General features: G+C 36.0%; 1 non-coding gene across 1 annotated transcript; it reads right to left on the reverse strand.

The window, feature by feature from the left end:
* Nucleotides 1-9,095: 9,095 nt before the first annotated feature.
* LOC149848188 (small nucleolar RNA SNORD96 family) lies at nt 9,096-9,185 on the reverse strand. The gene has a single exon (XR_016426486.1). It is a non-coding gene; the product is annotated as a small nucleolar RNA SNORD96 family (small nucleolar RNA).
* Between the last annotated feature and the right edge of the window lie 10,078 nt (nt 9,186-19,263).

Raw genomic sequence — 19,263 nt, forward strand, 5'->3', positions numbered from 1 at the left:
TATTATATATATATATATATATATAGGTTTTTTAAAGTTTTAAATTTTCTTTTGTTTTAAATAAGTTATGGATGGATTATAGGTCTAGGTTGAACCCATTATCTAAATCCATATCTATATCCATTTGGATTTTAGCCTATTCATGGGCACTAATCAATATGGATCCTAAATAAAAGTCTAGATCCATATTGACATCAACTTTTATATATATATATATATATATATATATATATATATATATAATCCGATCCAAGTGAAAAGACCCAAAATAGAGACCTCTCTAATTTTAAAAACTACATTTTCTGAACCAAATCATATTCAAAATCGCTAAATCAGATCTCCTACAAGATCTACGGTTCATAATTGATCTAACTAGGGTCCTAGTTCCATTTAAACTCTTGAATTTTGCTTAAATTTAATTTAAATTTTGCTTAAATTTAACTTAAATTTTGCTCAAATTTAAAAGTTAAAAATAAATAAAATTCTCAAGTGTTATATATCATATATGGATCTCTTCAATGGGCCCTAGACCATGTCCATACCCATATTAACGTCAACTTATATTTTATCATTTTTAGTTTTTTTGATATATAATTATATAATTGAAATTTATATTTTTAAACTTAAAAATATCGAAAAAAATTGAGATGTTACACTCGGACTCGGCTCAGTAAAGCTTGGCTCAAGCTTGGCTTATCCTGTAAATGAGCTTAAACTAAGCTCCTAGGCTCGACCAAGCAAAGGAGTCGAGCTTGATCGGCTTACCGAGCTCGATAAAGCTTGGTTCGTATTTTATTTTATATAATATAAAATATCATATATATATATATATTAAATATTTAAAAATTAAAATACACTATGTCCCTCTCTCTCGAGCCCCATCATTCTCCCTCGGGTCTCGTCCCTACCAGGTCTCTCTCTCTCTCTCTCTCTCTCTCTCTCTCTGAAAAACCTAGGGCATAGAAAACCCCAATGCATTAGAATGTTCAGCTAGGTGAAATTGAAAATGTTTTTGTTGTTGGTTTATGCGGTACTTCTCAAAGGCCTAGTGAGAATTGGGAGGAAACAAGATCGAAGGCTAAGCTTGGGAGCTTGAAAGTGCTGTTAAGAGAGCCACCTTTTGGTAGATCAAGGATTTATTTTGGTAAGGCGCCCAAACGAAGCTTAACGAACTGAACCGAGTTCAACACGAGCCAAGCTTGAACACCAGTGATTCAGGCTCGGGCCAAGCCTGAGCACCATGTTAAGTGAGTGAGCCGAGCTTGAATATGCCACGTGTGCATCCCTACCTGCAATCGTTGGAGTCCATTCTGTTTTAGTCACCTTCCCGTGTGGTTATGACTTATGATAGCTGTTGCCATTAGCCTTCCTATGTGAGGGTTGTGAGTTCGCTACGTGCTTGTTAAGGCATAACTCTACTTTTATGTCAAATAATTATCATAAATAAATACCAACGGGGGCTCTGCTTATCTGGTAGGTCACTTTGTGTTGGGACCCCAATGGTATAGTTGTATAACTGACAGGGGTCTTGCCTTTAAAAAAAAAAATCATAAATACACACTTTGAGTTGAACCAATGGCTCACTTTTTCCGTGGCAAGAAGATTGAAACATGCCACCTTTTTCTTTTTTTTCTTTTTAATTTTTATTTTTGAGGGGAGCCCATCATTATCATTCAAGCATCCCAACAGAAGATGGAGGGCTTATCAGGTGCAGCGGCACACAAAAGTGTTCAATGTGATTGCACCTGAGGTGCCATGTTGATTAATTATGGCCTTCTTTCGGCTTCCAAAAATAGTGATTGCACCTGAGGTGCCATGTTGATTAATTATGGCCTTCTTTCGGCTTCCAAAAATAGGCAGAGGATGTAGATGCTTAAGAGATTGAACTGTGTATTGGTTCAATTACACTAACCCATATCAGACCAATGTTATTAAAATCAAATTGAATCGGCCCCCTAATAGGTTTGATTCAGGGTTGAACCAGCCCTTCTGAATCAGGGTTGAATCGACCCTTTTTTTTTGTAATTTTTATTTTTTGAATATGGAAAAGTAAAACTGTCTGGCCTATTGAGTCTGATTTGATTCGGGCCTGAATCAGCCAATTTTCTGAATCCTTTTGAAAATGGATTCAGTTCAGAAACCGATTCTAACAACATTGTTTTATGGGTCATGCTGATTTATCCAAACATTCCAATAAATGTGACCCTGCCCGAATCCCACGATATGTTGGATGCAACGTCTAGAACATGCATTTGTGCTACCACTGGGAACATAATATATCATGATTTGGTTGTGCTTTAGACTTGTTTGGGAGAAAATGTGGTATCATGAAAGCACTGTATTGAGAATGGAGTTGCTGGCTAGCTCCAACACCACATTTCAACAACATTACCAAGAGGATATTTTTGGCAACTTCATCTTCGACATTACATTTTTGGCAAAACCATTTTTTAGCAACACATGGAAATGGTGTTTCCATCTCAATATTGGAGGCCCTCAAACAGCGCCTTACATGCAACAAGAAAGCACGAGAGGATCCATGTTATATACAATATCACTTAAAATTGGTGATATTGACACCCACTTGATGGAGTCCAGAGCAGATCCAGTGCTACATGAAAGATCGTTGCACGCAGTAGCGATCTTTTTGTGTTTTGTGTGGCCTGATCACCTAACCACTCGCAGCATGAACGTGAGTACCCATGACATAGGAAGCCGATAGCAGTGCATGTTCAATATGATGAATTTCGGTGATACAGATTATGATACGATCCCTTGTAAAAAAGAACTATGAAGGATCTCTTATTCGACCCAATGTGAATAATTAGCGTGACTACATTTTTAACAATACACGGCTTACAGGTAGGCTTTTGTTGGCTTGTTTGTTTGTTTACTATTGGACGAAATGAACAAACAAAACAGACACAACTGTACCAAGATCAGCGTTTGTTTCGATTGTACAAGAGGTTGTGCTCCTTGTGTTCAACGTTGTTTTACGCTGTATGTAGACAGCATGAACACACACGGATAATGGGCTAGATAACTTTGTTTTGGATCGCAAGACTCGATCCACCCGCCCATATGAGTGTTTTAACATGTTTATTATGGATTTAGCCTTGGATATAAATCTCGGATTGGATCTAAAAACTAAAAAATGTTTACAATTTAATTAATTTGAAAAATATTAAGAATTGATATTTTTTCTATATAAATGATTTAATCAATGTCATATCACATCTAATTATGAAAATTTATCATAAAAATATCAAACCCTAAAATCAAATTATCAAGCCCTATTAAATCATGAAATCTTAAAATACAATCAAATAAATCATAAATAAACCAAAAAACTGACATAAGTTCATTGAACGTTTATTCATCATTATGTGTGTTGTAAGAGATCTTAAAAAGACCATATCCCATAGGTAGGAATGCCAAAATTAAATTCACTAGGAATAAGTCAGAAATAGTGAACTTCATGTCATTCAGCTGAGACGCTATGCTCCTCATTTTCAAAATGTGCTGGCGAATATTACCCCCTCCAGAATACTTCATATATGTGAGTTTTGACATTAGGGTACTGGCCCTGACTTTATTCAAACTGACAAATTGTGCTTCAATGGCACTCAAGAATTCATTCACTGTCCTGCATTGCGAGATAGCACTACGAATATTCTTAGCCACCTTAGATTGCAAAACCAACATGCTAAGTCTATTTGAGCGCTCACACTTTTCAAAAATATTTTTTTTTCAGCAGTGCTTTGATCTGTCAGGCCAGCAGGCGCATCCATTCTTAAGGCCGAATCCAAATCCATATACACTAACGTGAAAAAGACAATTTATTGGATAGTACTCGAGTCATCTAAAATCACAAAACCAGAAACTGTATGGCAAAAGACATGTATCAAAAGGAAGCATATACGAGACAAACCAAATCCTAACAAAAGCAAAAAAAATCTCTAATCATATACAAGAAAATCCCTGATGAAATTAAGTATAAAAACCTTAATTAAAAAATATTGATTCAAAGCCCCTAATCATAACAAATCAAAGAAAAAAAATTCTAATCAAATTAACTGAAAAAATTATAGTTTTCAAAAATTGATTCAAAGCCTTAATCAAAGGAAATCAAATAAAAATCTTAATCAAATTAACTACAATAAAAATATAATACAAAAAACATAAATACATCATAAAACCCTAAAATATAAGAAAATAATTCATAAATGAACCCAAAAACCCTAATCTATAAGAAAAATAAACAAAAAAACCTAAACTACAAGAAAAATAAATCATAAATAAACAAAAAAACCCTAAAACTAAAAAAAAATAAACCAAAAAAACTAAACTACAAGAAAAACAAATCATAAAATTAAACATAAAAAATACTAATTCAAAACCTAATTAAAGAAATTCAAAGAAAAACAACCTTAATCAAATACAAGAAAATCCCTAATGAAATGACCTATGAGATGCCTTAATTAAAAAAATTTGATTCAAAACCTAGTCAAAGAAAATATTTGATTCAAAACCGTAATCAAAGCCAAAAGTAATTCAACCAAAACCTTAATCAGAGAGAGCAAGAAACGATGAAGAAGTGGAAGAAAGAAGAAAAGAGAGAGAGAAAGAGAAAGAAAGAAAAGAAGAAGAAAGAAAGAGAAAGGAACGATAAAGAAAGAAAAAAAGAGAAAGACCTTTCACTGTGTCACTGGTTTTCACCATCAGGCTCGAGAGAGAGAGAGAGAGGGTCTTTCACCGTTGGCCGCCAGTTTCCGCCATCGAACTCTTTTTGTCTGGTGGCCACCGAGGAGGAGAGAGAGAGAGAGTATCAGGGATGGGACAGAGAGGGAGGCTGCAAAATTAGAGGTCATCGCGGGATGCCCTCTTGTTTTTTTTTATTACGTTCACCTCATCGTTATTCCTTTCATAAGGGGGGGGGGGGGGGGGGGGTTGAATGAAAATAATGGTGGAAAATGGATGTGAAAGTCACGTTCGTGAGGTCCACCCTATCCAATGTTTGATGGCCCCGCACCATGGAACATACCCATAAGCATCAAATAAGATAGTTGACAAGTACAATCACAATATCATAACTGAGTTTTCGTGTTCGAAAGTCGTGTGGCTAAAAAACAAATGAAAAAATAAAAAAATAAAATAAGAAGATGAAGAGATTATTTTCCAGTTGAGCTTTTTAGATCAAGGATATGAAGGATTGTTGATTCAGATCTTTTTTTTATCAAATCATTCTAAATACAGTTTAAAGCGATACCAAATATGAATAGTGATTTTCTTAAAAATGTTTTTTGGAAAACTAAAAAATATATATTAAACGATTTTTGTGAAAGGTGCCAATAAAAAATATGCATAGTGCAGCTGGACAAAGTGGGAAGGTCAGATCAGATATGTCAAAACACAAATTTTGTATTTTAAAAAATCACTACCGTCCATGATCTTGATCTTTGTCTAAGCATGACATCAGCACTTTCGATGTGCCTCACTGTTTGTACAATGAATGTTAGTGGCAATGATGAAGGCCATGGGACTTAGCATAGTTACCGAAAGCTTCTTGCTACATGGGCTCGCTTCAAAAGCCACAAACACTTTGTTTCCTAAAAATGAGGGAAAGCATTGATAAACTCGATTCCATTGAATGAAAAACTCACTTCCTTTTTGTTTCACAAATAGATTATCTTGTGCTTACTTAGCATTTTTCCTCTTGCTTATTGTTGCTTTCGACTCACTTTCTATATTTTTAATGTTAGAAAATTAAATTATCTTTTAACAAGCTTACATGTTGGTTTTATATCATTATAGGTCATTTCTTATTAGCTTTTGCTTGAGATGCTCTACCAAGTAGGTGGGGTCAGAGGGGGAGGACCCCTATGACTCGGTCAACAAAAAAGCTCAGACCCAAAGGCCTGGTCAATCAAGCTGAAGCGAGGTGCCCGAGCTTAAGCTAAAAAATTTAACAAATTTTTTTATAGTGCCACCCTTTGTTGGGAATTCCAGATTCATATTGTTCTCTGTGTTTTCTTTTCAATTTTCATGCACTTGCATATCCAGCCTCATACTACTTTTTAACACTCGTTTCTTTTCTTCGCTGCTTAACGCATTGCTTCTCATATCTGTTTTGTTTCCTGGTAACACAATAAAATAAAATTTTGGACTATTTTATTTTATTTTCTTAATAAAAATTTTTGCCCCCTTTAAGCAGAATCCTGAATCCGCCACTGATGAAGGCCATAGGGTTGAACGACGTAATGGATGATATTTTTGTTAAAACCGACAGAAAAGATGATGTCTCATCTTCCAACTCTCTTCACATGTATTGTTGATCCCTTCTAAAGGAAAATAAATAAATAAAAGCAATGCTGATAGAAGACCAACTCTAAGTATGCAATTTTAACAAGCATGGGATATCGACATTGCTGGAGAAATCTTTGACTTTTATAAATTTGAGTTTGAACCATCTGAATTTCATTCATTCACCAAAAAAAACGGAAATGAAGTGTCACTACTTTTATTCAGTTATACAGTTTTTTGACTTTTCTGGATTCAGCAGGAGCTTTCACCCTCTGACACTGAATGGTCTGCTATTGATAAGAAGCAGATTTGGGACGTCAAGAATGATAAACTTGCACAACTGGATGGCAGATATGCTGTGTTGGAGTAACAATAAAGAGCAGAAAGCACAGCTAGAGATCTACTTTCATATCTCAAAGTATTAACATAAATATGCACTTTGAATTTAGCAGTTTTTATTAAGGTGAACCACAAATACTAATTACTTTCTTACCGAACAACTAAAATGTAGAGGTCCTCAGACACTGGTTACCTTATGGAATAACCAATAAGCTAATTTATGAACCCAACAATGTTACCCAGGTCGGTTCCAGCACGTGCACGTCCGGCTGACACAATAGTTAAAACGTTGTAATCATTCTCTAAGGAAAGCAAAACACATTTCAAGGAGATGGGTTCTTATTTTCTCATGTATAAATCCAATTAACAAGAAACATTCACATGTTTGTAAGATCTTGAGAAAGAGTCTCGAAAAATTGAGAAGGCATCTTGCTTGAGGCTGCTTGCAAAACTGTTAATTACATGGGCACATTAATGTTTGAACCAAGCCCTAGGGAGGAACGGATTCAACAAAAGGCTTTAAGAAAACAAAAGGGTCCATTTAAATTACAAATGGCTAAAGTAAAGAGAAGGGCAGCTTTGAAAGATGGAGAGAGAAAGCTGTCTCTCCTAATCGTCTACACAAGGAATCATGAGGTGGATGTGAAGTCATTGACAAGGAAAGAAGAAAAGGTGTTGTCTTCACGTCCATGATAGGCGTGAAAGAGAGGCAATCAAATAATATGTTCTTTCATATAACAAGAATAAGAATAAAAAATAATGCTTAAAGAAATCTCTAAATAAATTTAATTAAAAATATTTAACTTCGGTACATCTATTTACAAGATGACAAAAGAGTCCTCCACAGTATCAACCTAACTGGACTCTTCCACAATTCTAGCCTAAATTAAGATTCGAGGTTAGAATCACTTCTAGATCGGATGTTAGGACTTAACAGAATCAACTAATAAACCACCTCTGTTAAACTTGCCTTACTCTCAAGGTAAAAACTTTGGGTAATGAGCTGCTAGAAGGAATCTTTCTTTTCTTAATCTTGTTTTACCTTGTAGGTTATGGGTCCACAATACGAAACCGGATCTTTTTTTAATCTTGTTTTATCTTGAGGCAACTCCATAAACTGAATGAACAAAACAGGATCTAACCCAACATGCATAATAAAAGCAAACTCGATCGGTTTATTGAGATAAAATGTAGATCCATTTTGAAGAAACTTGATAGGGTACAAAGCACATTTGAGTTGGAAAATATGGGTTTAGAAAGGATTTGAATTTGGTTAAGAAATTAAACATGGACAGGGATTGAGATTGGATTTAACAAAATTGAGTTTATGTTTATTTTATGATTTTCAAGGAAGAAGATAAAGGAGAGCCCAATATAGAAGATTTGGATTCAAGACATAAGTTTAGATCTAAGTCTTCTTAAATTGGATTTGGGTATTACAAGACATAAGTTTAGATCTAAATCTCTTAAATTGGATTTGGGTATTAAGAAAAGTCTTTGATGGGGCACTAAAGGAGAGATGTCTAAATTGGGTCTCAATTCAGTTTTATCTACTTGAGTTTAGGTAAACTTAGGAGTTTCCAAAAGTTTTTGCTTTTCCCTATTCAATTTATTTTCAATATCGAAAGCATGTTAAATAACTTGTTAAAGAGAAGTGGTTGTGATGCTTCTATTGTCTTGAATATCTAAAAATCAAGTTTGTCAATATACTTAGATAATGTATTTTTTACGTGGAAGAGAGGAGCCCGATAAATGAGGGGCTTAAGTCATAAGGCCTTTTTTTTGGAACAATCAAAAGTGCCGGTAAAAAACATGACAGTCTAGAACACGCTCTCCGCTTAAGTTGGTGTTGTCTTCAATGCCAATTGTTCATTATAGTCCTCAACAAATTAACAATGTTGAAAGATGTAAATAACTTTCTCCAATGTACCTTAACATTCTGATAGACCTTTCCACTACACTAAGTACTTTTTAACTTCGCCGGTTGAGGATGACTTTTGGGTTTTTACCTAAAAGGATGACTGTTAATCTTGTGCACTAATAGGTACACGCTCCATTAAGGGTCTCTTTCACCTTCATGGAAGAGCTTGCATATGTCAACATCTGGATGATCTTAAAAATTTAAGGACGAGTCCAATTGGTACGTCAGGTTTTCAAAGGCATTCAAGCCATTCAGTCCCAGGCCAAATTAATCACGAAATTGACAAATTCATTGACACATAATTAACCAAAATTTCATATTGGCGTCTAAACACATAACACACACCACTCACACAAAACTAGAATTCTCAAGAGGCAAGGCCAGGTATTTGTCATAGCATAAAAAATTGAAAACACCTTGCAAACGCAAAATTTGCCTGTCTGACAGAATAAAGGAACTTAAAGAAGTTGCAGATGAGCAAATCACAGAAATGCATCCTTTTGCAGAAAAAAGAAAAAAAAGGGTCTTGAGATGGCCTCAGAATTGCAGAATGACATCAAAGGCATTAAAGCCATTCAGTCCCGAAAGATGGTTTACATTCATGTTTCTTCATCCCAGGCCAAATTAATATCACGAAATTGAAAAATTCATTGACACAATTATCTGTCAAGAGTTTTTAACATGATATAAATAACCAAAAAAATTTGTTGGCGTCTCAAAACATAACACGCACCACTCACACAAATCTAGAATTCTCAATAGGCAAGTCCATGTATTTGTCATTGCCCAAAAAATTGAAAACACCTTGCAGGTAGGCAAACAATTTGCCTGCCTGACAGAATAAAGGAACTTAAAGAAGTTGCAGATGAGCAAATCACAGGACTTTTGAAAATTGTTGCTGAAAAAATATTCACAAAACAGAAGAAACAACAAAAGACCAAAATCAACATTGTGATGTGTCAGTGCATGAGATGAAACAAAGGATGCATAAACGACCATAGCTGGAGTTGGAAATGTATGCCTCATGGCCAATCCCAAGAAGTAATGGCAGTAATACTGCTACTCAAGGCGATGGAATATGAGACCACTAATTAACACACAGAGAACCAAACAGATTCCGGCTGTGAAAAATGTCTATCAGTTTTGTTTGTGACGTTAACAAAGGAATATACAAACATTATATGATTGCCCCTCTTCTGTTAGGGAGTTCTTCTGCCAGAAGAATCACCCCCGTCACACACAGACTGAACACCAATAATTCAAAATAAGCATACCCACTCAACACAACTACTACATGTAGACCGACAAATCTCCAACAAATGAGAATGCATCACCATATTTCATATCATATGTAAACAATATCTGGTAGCCAATCCCATAAACAATAGTGGTGGCACCGCTACCAAAGGTGATGCAATATGAGATCACTTGTGAACCCAAAGCACCAGGCTGCACAATCAGATTCATTGGTCAAGCAGCAGCGCGGATTCAAAAGATTTATTTACAGCAATAACCAAGGAAGCTGAAATATTCACAGGATTGCTGCTATTTAGTCAAGGAGAACTTTTGACAGAAGGATCACCCACAACACATGCATACATCCATATCAGATATAGGAAAAACATAACCATAATCAAAATCCATAAGGAAAAACACAAAACTAATCCCGAAACAGCATATTGGCGGTGGAACGAACCCCAAAAACATGGATCAATGTAACCTAAAGAAATCATATAGCTACCACTTCATCTAAAACTGCATTTAACAAGGGACAACTGAATAAAATGTGTGTCTCATGGCCAATCCCAGGAAGTAATGGCGGTGACACCGCTACTCAAGGCGATGGAATATGAGACTACTTACGAACAAGCATCACCAACAGATTTCTCTGAGAATCTACCATAGAAATTCATAAGTTTTATCTGTGACGTTAACAATGGAATCTACAAACATAAGTGGTTTGCTCCTATATTGTTAAGGAGATCTTCTGCCAAGAAAATCACCCCCGTCACATATTGAAAAGACGAAGGCATCCAAGAACATTCAACTACTCAAAGCATAAGCAAAATAAACCTGATTCACCAGAACAAGTACTAATTCATAAGAAAAGTAACAGTCAATGGCCCAACACCGCGAATTACCTTATTCTATCTGAAAACTTGATTCCACAGCAACCGTTTTCCTTAACCAACTTAATCTGCCCGTCCGATTCACGGAGAAGATCTTTCCTCGGCCCAGGCTTCGAAAGAGGTGAAGCCCCAACTTTATCACGGGGTTCACCTCCACCGCCTGTGCCAACTTCAAATAAAGGAAAGGCTTAAGCCCACCAGATGCAGTCTCGTCAGAGACCGAAAAGGAGCAGTATACTACCGCTCAAGTGCCCGTGGAATCGAGACTTAATGGATCAAAATACGAAATCAAACTGTGAAACAACTTCCACCATCGTAGAGAGAAACCGAAGGAAGATGGAGGGAAAGGTTGAAGACCATCAAAGTTCTCCGGCAAACTCTCCTCCATCAGCGAAAAAGATACAAACGCTGCCGGGAACGAGCCCACCAAAGCCATCCCACCAACAAGGAGAGACCCCTACAGTAGGTTAAACAGAAATTAACACCACGGAGGCCATTCCCAGTCAAAGAAACCCTAAATTCTATGACCACGAAAAGCCCTAAACCCTAAACAACCGACAGAGAACATCAAAACCCTAAATCCTAATCAGCACCTTCCATAGGAACGGTGAGGGAAGTACAAAACCCTAACGAATATGAACCCTAACCAGGTCGCCGCTTCAAGGATGCCCGGTGGTGGGCTTATATAGCCATTTTCAGCGTCCTTCCGCCGTGGGATCTTCATCGTGTGGTTCTCGTACGCTTTAACATCAGCCGTAAGATAAAGAGGATCCACGGATGACATTGCGGTATTCAACTACCGCCGTGAGATAAGTTTTCTCTTTTTATTTTTCCTTTTCCCTTTCGAGGAAACTAGGGCACGTAAGTTTATACGATTATATTTGCTCTTAAATCTGGTTACAAATAGGGGTGTTAACGGGTCGGGTTTGGTTCAGACACAAGTGAAACCAGACCCAGACCTGATTAAGATAAGTACTGGGTTTAGATTCAGGTTCAACCGGATCTATCATAAGAAAAACCATTCCTGAATCTTATAAGAATTACATGAACCAGAACCGGACTATACCCAGTAAAATAATATTTTTTATCCTTTTTTACATTGAAAAATTACGGATCTTAGTCGAAACTTGGGTTGGGCCTGAGTCTGGTATGAAATTTCACAAGCCATACCTGGCTCCATATATTAATCTGATCTTTCGGGTTCGACCATAATTGTAATCGAACCTTCTTATTTATCACCAAACCCTAACTTTATAAGGTTTGGCATGGGTCGGGTCTGGGTCAAACCTGACCCATTGACACCACTAGTTGCAAGAAAGATTTTGGCCAAGGAAAATATCGTTATATTTTAAAAATTCTATGCTTCTTTAGGAAAATCAGCAAAAATTACCAAGATATATAAAAGCCATAAGTTATATGTAAAATATAGATAGAAATATAATAAATATATAGTTAATATAAAAAAAACTGTAAAAAACAAATTTATCATGATAATAACATGTTAAAATTGCACTAAAACGTGATACCTTATTTTCAATATATGTACAATATAAGCAAGATACATAGGGTGTAAGTGGATAAGCCCCCGGTTGGTTTTATAATTCATTAAACTGAATTTTGTTTTTTTTATCAGCAAAATTGTGTTTTTTTTATTATTATTATTTGTGACATATGGTGCAGGTGGATAAGCCCCGGTTGGTTTCATAATTCATTAGACTGAATTTCGAATAAAATACTAATATGAGCCCCAAACACACTTGATATTTGAACACGTTTGTGTTTGGTTATAAGTGTGATTTATTTCAGACTCACATGGGTCATCAGGTCTCCCTGTGGTGGGACGTTGCAGGTTCAAAACCCCAGTGTGATATAACCAGTTTGGGTCTACAAAATGATTGGTTTAATTTAGTTCTTGTACAAATCAAGCAGGTTGTTAATCAAATTGTATTGAAATTGTGATATGAAGGTTAAAACTTCATAAACTTCTATGCAACTGGTGTTGAGTAAAAATATTGGATGATTGCCCATTCGGACTCTGAATTTTTGGCAGGACACCAAGTTTACTAAATGTCACAAGTTCGAAACACATGGGTGTGCTTTCTTTGCCCCAGGGCAGAAGCTAGGTGCACTTCCTATTGAGTAAGGGACACCCAAGGTCTTACGCCGATGTCCATAAGTTCATGTGTCTCCTTAGCAAATGCTTCTACTAGTAAAAAGATCTTTTTTTCGACATAGAAAGTTGGAGTTAGGCAGACCCCTACCAGTTTATTATCAGGATATGGATAAAATTACAAAGAAGGAACTCAGTCCGGGTTCATGGTCGCCAGGGTTGTGATGGACTCGTATGTCTTGAATTGATTGAAAAACATGTGCATGTTTTTTCACGCTAGAATAGTCAATGAAACTTTACCTATTTTTCTTATGCAATTATATATGATGTGATTGATTGCTTATTCATTATGCTAATTGCAATGTAAATGAATGTGATTAAATAAAGGAATAACTAAATGAAAATGTATAAATGTGGATTCCCTTGACAATCATTTTATAAATGATGAAAATCACACTATGGTTGTATCAATACAAACTCGTTTCAATTCTTCAAGTTTAGTTTTGGGTATCTAACGGGCATATTGCATTAATGTCCTACAAATTACATATATCATCCAGGAGGATTGAGGTGGGAGGACGAGTCGTAGTTGCGAGGCCTTGTTGTTAACATTCTATCGATCTCTGGGATATCAAACATTAGTTTTTGAATTTTGAATATACTTGATGTATTAAACATTATAGTGTTATTTTGGAATGAAATGTAGTTTTTTTACTTTATGTACGATTTACTTTTAATTCCAAAGGTGAAGCTATTAAGCTCACCCCTTCAAATCCTTTAAATCTCAATTTTGTTATGTGATTGCCCAATGTCTTTCGCATTTAGTATATAATTCCTTTAGCGTAATAAACTCAATCAGTATTGTCTATGCGTGGTTTCGCATTGTATCTAATACTGAGAGGCTAATATACATCTGTGCTTGCACTTATGTGGGTCATCTAATATTTAGAACAGTTGAAACATAGTCCTAGATGATCTCGTTAACTAATTACCCTTTTGGAAGTCATGTTTCATTTTATATGAAACAAAAAATTAATTTTCTCAAAATTTTGGGTTTTGAGAAAAGTTTTAAAAGGTTAGATTTTGTGAGACATTACAAATTTATTTAAATGATTTTAGAGAATCGGTACAAGTGATGATGTTAGAGAATCGGCTTGAGACATATATCATTGATTTGTGGCCTGACATTTTATTTTCAGAAATATGAGGGATTGTTTAACTTGCTGAAAAGATGGTTGAAACGAGAAAAGATATATTATATCTATTGGTTTACTTGTTGTTCACGTTGGCATTGATTCTACCAGTTTTGACAGCCACTACTAAGAGTACTTTTTGCAATGAAAATTGTGAAATATCGATTGCGAAATCGAATGGAAGATTAGTGAAATGATAACTTGGTCACATACATAAAGGACATATTCAAGAAAATTGATAATAAAGCAATCATGCAACGATTTCAAAATATGAAGAACCATCGAGGTCAACTTAGTTGCATAACTAAGAACATTAACAAATGAATATGATCGGGTCTTTAGAGGACTTCATTAGCTTTAATGCATATTAACATATTTTTTGTAATTTTGTATAGTATAACGACTATATCTTGATTTTGTGCATGCTAGGTAATATTGTGATCTTCTTTCTTCGGGATGAGGCTCATAAATAACCTCATTTTGGAATATTTTATTTTATTTTATTTTATTATTAAAATTTTGTGTCACCCTTTAAGCAAAATCCTGGATCCGCCATGTAGCTACATGATGTCAACATCTACATCCTCGTTAAAAACCATACACATCAAGCATACAAGAGCGCCATTCATGAGCTAAAGCTTGCCTTGGGCTATATTCAAATTGGGTGTGTTTTTGTAAATGCGATGGCTTATATTCAGTACGTTTACCTTGGGCTATTCATGAGCTAAAGCTTGCTCGACTCGACAGCTCAAGCTTGCTTGGCTCAAGACAAGAAATAAGCCAAGATTACTACCCTCTTTTCGGTTTGTTTGGCTCGTTTACCAGCCATCTTGACAACAATATAAGCAAGCAAAACAATAAACTAGTGTTCAAGAATTTATGAAGTTTGAAGTGTTCAAGTATAAGGGCAATCGAATAAGAAGCAACAACTAAAGAAAACTCAGTTGTAAAAAATCAGCAAACTTTATGCTTTTGTTTGAGAGGCCATTTTTATGCAGTGATAGCTCCATTCCTGACCATCCATCTCAACATTTTTCCAGATGATGGTTATCAGGCAGGTCATTGCATGGCCACCATGACTCTGCATATAATGTGAAGTCTTAATTTGAAATTATTCTTTTAACCTTTTTACCCAAAAATATCCATTGTATTCATAAGTTTTATAATAAACATAATTTAAAACCATTTTACATTATATGCAGCATCGCTGCATGGTGGGCATGCAGTGACCTGCCTGACAGCCATCCATCTTGGCCTTTCCGAAGAAGAGTGCGGCGTCCGTCTTGAGAAATGTTAAGATGGATGGCCAGCAGTAGTGGAGCTGCATGCTCAGTCACCGCATGAAAAATGACCTCATTCAGAATACTACAATTCTTCTTAAGTCAAGTGTATCTCTAACATTATCAGATTTCAATTTATTTTTTGATATTTACACGGAGAAACCAACTCCCAGGATCAGAGACCTAGCCGTACTTACGGTTGTTGTCCTGACAACATAATTAAAACTCCGTGGGCTTACCCTTGCCCCCAGAGAGTTGCCAGTGTAAGAGGTGATGCTCATAGAATTTGAACCTAGACCACCTGCCTACCGGCTTAGGTCCTATCCCACTATGCCAAACCCCTTTGGGGCCATCAGAGTTCAATTTATATTTAAAAAAAAACATGCATTTTGTTGTTTGAAAAGAGCTTGAAAACGCAAAAGAAACACCTAGTTTCATGATTTCAAAGTGAGTTTTTTTAGAAGATAGCCTCAGAGGATTTCATAAGCTTTCCATAACTATAGTTTGAACAGAGTATAGATTGAGCCTCAGACACTATACAAACACACCCTTTAAGGCCAATCTATTTCTTCCTTTTCCATGCGAAAAGTGATGACAGGAAGGCGTTGGCTTTTCCCACCATGGGGTGAAACAAAAACCCAAACCCAAGGAAAGAAAAAGTCCACGTTGGTAGGTGTAGGCTCTAGCTTTTCCCTCAGTTCTCATTGAATGGCATTCACACCTCCCTTCATGGGGAAAGTGTTTCTTGTGAAAGCTAGCATGTCTGGCTCTTTTAGAAAGTGGAGACCTTTCATAAGAAAGGGCCTTTTGTTGGACTATGTGGCCATAAACCGCATAGTTCAGCTTCATCCACAAACAGGGCCCGTTCGTGGATGTATATGGACCGTTTTACAAAACCGGTTTTTAAATCTAAAGCCCATCTTTATCTAAAACTTTTGTCCATCGAGATTCTCTCCCATTTGGCGCAATTGCTCATCGAGATTGAGGAAATCCAAGAGAGTAACAATTCTATAAAATGGCATAGCTCGGCATATAGAATATACATTCAGAAAAGATCTCTCTTGAAGCAAACCTCAAAGCCAATTCAACATCGCCTCTTCTCTTTTTCCCTTTTTTACTATTTCTTCTTTGTGACTTGTGCAGACTCTGTTTTAGAGTTCCTTGCGTCATCAGACTCCAACAGTGGTATTAGAGCGCCAGGTTCAGGTCCTCAACCACAGTCAGCATAAGATCCGGCCTGAAGCAGACGAACCCACCGTCGGTTTCTGCACTTCAATGACTGAATACCTGTATCTTGGATTAGAGAATACAGGTGAGTCCTTTTTTGTTTGTTTGTTTGTTTTTTGTTTTTTTTAGGGGGGGTAAAAGAAAAAAACTTTAAATGTGTGTGTGTGAATCGACACACCTATGCTTTATTTACCCCTGCACATTGTTCTGTGAAGACCTCGATATACTGAGGTCATCAATCTGTTCTAACCTGCAAATAAAATATGTTTACTTCATTTGAAAAAAAAAACAGAAATAAGCATGTTAGTATGCGTTTATTTTTCTACCTGCAATCTGAGTTAAGTTACGAAAGTATCACAATAAACAAAAGGAAAATACAAATATATTTATATTTATATTTATAAAAAAGATCATTATACTATCGCCAGAGGATGCTCAGGCGGACGCTGATTTTTCCAGCGTCACCTTAAACCAGGTGCCTCTTCTCTGTACCTCCCTTACAAGACCAACATCTGAGACCGACTGGAAGACAACCACCGACATACACATCATCGACTGAGCTTTAACCTGGAAAATAAAAAAGAATAGGAAAACTCGTTGAAAAAACATAACGCCAAACCCTAGAAACCCAGAAAATCTCAAACAGACGGAAAACGGGTTTTTTCGAAGGTGTCTGAAGTTGGGTTTCTTCTAAGTGTAGCCTGCGACAAGAACTGCAAACCCAAACCATCTGCAGGTCGGGTGTCACCGAAAATGACCGAAAAAAACTCTGGCAGCTTTGTCGTCCTGAAGAAAATTGAGAGAGGAGAGAGAGAAAGAGAAGAAAAATAAGACTGAAATCCTTGAGAAGGGTATTTATACCCAGACCTAGTAAAAGGTTTACTCCTGAACCTTTCGAGTATTTTCAAAAAACCGGTTAAGTTTTAAAAACTTTTAACACACCACCTTTTTCTTTTTCAAAATTTCTAAAAGTGGCTTGCGTAATTTGAAATTTTATTAACAATTTTATTTTTTACAAAATTTGCTTCAAGGTACCCAGGTCTTTCTGAAAATTATAGAAAGAGGTTTGTTTCTTAAAAACATTTGATTTTCTTCTAAATCTCTAAAAGGAGTGCATTTTTTGTTCCAGTTTTTTGATGTTATGAGTTTGTGGATTAACTCATTCTTTCTCCTTTGTTTTTTTTTGTCTAATTGTTGAACTTGTTTAGAAATTAATAGTTTTAAGAAAATGAACAGTCGAGTATGTGCATCTGAACTAGCCAAAATTGACAAGTTGAATGAAACAAACTTCGCTATTTGGAAAAGGTGTATCCCCTTAGTCCTTATCTTAGAAGGACTAGAGTACGTCCTAAATGCCCCTATTTCTAAGCCTAAAGAACTACCAACGAAAGATGAAAAAGATAAATATAAAAATTTTTTTAAGGATGATTTAATGGCTAGGACAATCATGCTTACCTACATGGATGACGACCTAATTAAGGTTTTTTAAGACATCACATTAGCAAAAGAGATGATGGAGGCAATTGCTACAAAAATATGATACAACATTCGAAGTCCACATCCAGTTATTGTTAGAGCAATATAACTCATATAGAATGAAAAAAAGTGAAAGTGTAGTGGACAATGTTAATAGGATGTTAGTCATGTCTAAAGACCTAGCCATAGCCGGAAACATCATTCCAGACCGTATGCAAGTATCCACTATCCTGAACAACCTACCACCCTCTTGAAAGATGGTGACTACAACCCTCAGGTTAAACTCTAAAAATCTTAACCTAACCGAGTTGCTTTTGCAGTTAGCCATAAAATAAGAACATATGACCAAAGAGAAAAAATCTGAGTTGTTGATTGCTCAAGATACACCCACCAGTAGCCGAGTACCTTTTAAAACCAACAACTTTAAGAAAAAAAGGTAATGACAAGTTCAACAAAGGACAAGGCTCATGTTTTCGCAAATCACAGAGGAACAACGGCTTCCAAGTCAAGTGCTTCAAGTGTGGCAAATTAGGTCACATCCAGAGGAATTGCAGGACCAAGTTATCAAACAACAAGAATTATGGGAACAATAATAGATATAACAACAACAACTATAAGAAAAATGATAGCAAATATGTTGTTTGTGTTGTTTTGGAGTGCCACTTTGCGAATGAGGAGCTTTCAGGGTTGTGGGTAGACTCAGAAGCCACACGTCACATAGCCAAGACCACTAATAGAGATGTGGATCTGAAAGAGTTGAAACCTGGTGAACATAAAGTCTATATGGGAAATAACTCCTATCGCAATGTGCTAGGAGTTGGATCCTATAGATTGAACATTGGTGGAACAAGTGTCTTGTTTAATGATGTTCTGTATGTACCTTCAATGAAAAAGAATCTAGTGTCTGTACCAACTCTCACTGGGAAAGGGTTTGAGGTCAGGTTTGTTCCTGGCAAAGTTACTCTGGGTAAACATGGTAGAGTTTTGTTTGAGGGCAAGTATGTAAAAGAACACAGCATGTTCAAATTATGTGACAATAAAGAAACTTTTTCTGTCTATATTGATTGTGCCTTTAGTGTTGATATAAATATATGACATATAAGACTATGTCACATAAGTATTAAAAAGATGAAAAAATGGCCCAACAAGGTATTATTCTTGTTTTTTATGAGTCTCACTTTGAAAAATGTGAGTCTTGTATATATGGAAAGATAGCAAGTAAACCCTTTTCGTCTAATGATGTGCGAGCTAATGAACTATTACAAATAATACATACAGACATTTG

The sequence above is a fragment of the Nuphar pumila genome, chromosome 1, assembly GCF_984573655.1.
Source record: "Nuphar pumila chromosome 1, dmNupPumi1.hap1.1, whole genome shotgun sequence".
Lineage (NCBI taxonomy): Eukaryota > Viridiplantae > Streptophyta > Magnoliopsida > Nymphaeales > Nymphaeaceae > Nuphar > Nuphar pumila.